Below are 2,188 nucleotides of genomic sequence, written 5' to 3' on the forward strand. Positions count from 1 at the left end.
GTGTGTGTGTGTGTGTGTGTGTGTGTGTGTGTGTGTGTGTGTGCTAGGGGTTGCACTGACTTATCAAGCTTGATTTTGACTAGTCGCTGATCACGTGGTTATGTCACTAACAACGAAGCCCTGTAACACGTTCACATGCAAAATTAGTCATAAACCCCGCTGATTTGGAACATTCTTGAAAGGCATAAGGAGATGGCATGAGAGGACGAGGAAAGCTGCCTAAAGGTCATTTGCAGACAGCTGTTGGTGTAAAGACACAAAGGAGATACAGTGCTAATGCTTCAGCAGGCTGTCGAGCATCGGATCGCTGGCGGCCAACGCAGGAGGTTTGAGAAGCGCTACACTTTAATGGCCATTAAAATAGTGTGCACACATAACTTGACATAAATCCAATGCACCGGTTGCCAACTATGTCCTGCCAAGGGCGGACATAGACTTTTGTCACGAGAGTAGCGTAAGTTAGAGTGAGAATGTCATGTGCGTTACGTCAGTAACGTCAGTGATAGTATGTGTCCATATACAGTACGCATTGTTTTAACATGCATTGCACACTTGTGGGCTTCCCACCAGTTTCTATTCACTGACCACTGACAAGTAAAGAAAACAGTCAACACCCTCTACAACCGTGAAGGCTGCAGCTGATTGGACAAACGAGTCACGTGGGTCTGTTTGCTCCAGGATTTCAAAACTGACCATAATGGCGGTTTGTTCTTTTTTGACGAAAATAGTTCACCAAAACGTGTTTCTGAAAACATTTGAAGTGAGAAATAGGCTATGCAGCTGTGGAATTTTATTTAGCTGTCTTTATTACATATCGACAAAGGTGAGTTTAAAAGATTTTCACCAGCTTTTGAGAAGGGCTGAGCCGTGTTCATTGAAGTTTTCAAAGACTTCTCAAAGACTCAACGCCCCTTATAACAAAAGTCCCTGCGCCGCTACCAGTATGCATTGCACTGCTGCTCCCGTAGAAATTAATGGGAAGCGTTGATATGACAATGACAACAGACACACACCATGCGAGTGGTCAAGCTAGGAGAGCGTGCAGTAATGGTGTTAGAGTAATAATAATAATATATTTTATTTATAACGCACTTTTCATTCCAAAGAATCTCAAGTGGCTACACGAGTAATAACGATAAACAATCAGCACAAAAATGCCTTTCTGAATAAAAGTCTTCAGTTTAGCTTTGAAATGTCCAGGTTCTGTACTGCCTCAGGTCACTCGGGAGCTGGTTCCAGAGCCGTGGTGCAGCTGACAAAAAAGCTCGGTCACCCATAGTACAAACCTTTGGGTGGGGACCTGAAGAAGCAATTGTCCTGTTGATCTGAGGTGCGGGGGAGGGTTTCAAGGTGATGAGTTCTGTAGATATGATTGTGCATGTCCAGTGATACATTTTTGTGTAAGCATGAGGATTTTGTAGTGCAATGAGTATAGAGTGTAAAACGAGAGGAAAAAGAGATAGCAAAGACAATGTAAAGTGAGTTAACAGTAAACAATACACGGTGGCTTCCTCTGTTCTTAATACTGAAGGTAAAGGGTGATGTTTCCGAAAGAGAGCCGGCCCTGGAGGAAATGTATCCCCTGAGCTTCCCGACTACGGTCTGGGAGCTCAAAACAGGAATAGTGTAACATTTTGGACTGATTGTTTGTTATGGCAAATTTTTTGATTGAGTTACTTTTATCCTGGAGATAATCGACGCAGCATCTGACACCATTATCCGGAAGGTGTGCGTAAAGTTACCACTGGTTAACCCAGTGGTGTGACCAGTGGTGTTGAAGCACAAACTTATTATAAAATTATTTATTCTTTTATTTATTTATTCCTACATTCATTTATTTATGCCTGTATTTATTTAAACCTTTATTTATGCATTTATTTATTTATTGAGACTTAAGTCATGTAAGTAATATGGAATGGCTAATTCCCCGTAAAAGAAAACACCACATACAATTACAGACTGTATATTAAAAGACAGCGCATGTGTGACATCACATTGGTTTGTGGAGAGCTGAAAAAAAAATTTGTCTCTCTCTGTCACTCACACTCACACACACCCACAAACACACACACGCGCGCACGCACACACAGACACGGCACTACCATGTTCTTCTGCATCCATCTCTTCCCTGCCCTTGACATTTAGCAGCCCACCTCCCAACCCACACACACACACACACACACACACA

General features: G+C 42.4%; 1 pseudogene; it reads right to left on the reverse strand.

The window, feature by feature from the left end:
- Window positions 1–273: 273 nt before the first annotated feature.
- Window positions 274–2,188, reverse strand: part of LOC116686778 (THAP domain-containing protein 6-like) — a 3,423-nt pseudogene continuing 1,508 nt past the window's right edge.

This window comes from Etheostoma spectabile, unplaced genomic scaffold, assembly GCF_008692095.1.
Source record: "Etheostoma spectabile isolate EspeVRDwgs_2016 unplaced genomic scaffold, UIUC_Espe_1.0 scaffold48, whole genome shotgun sequence".
NCBI lineage: Eukaryota > Metazoa > Chordata > Actinopteri > Perciformes > Percidae > Etheostoma > Etheostoma spectabile.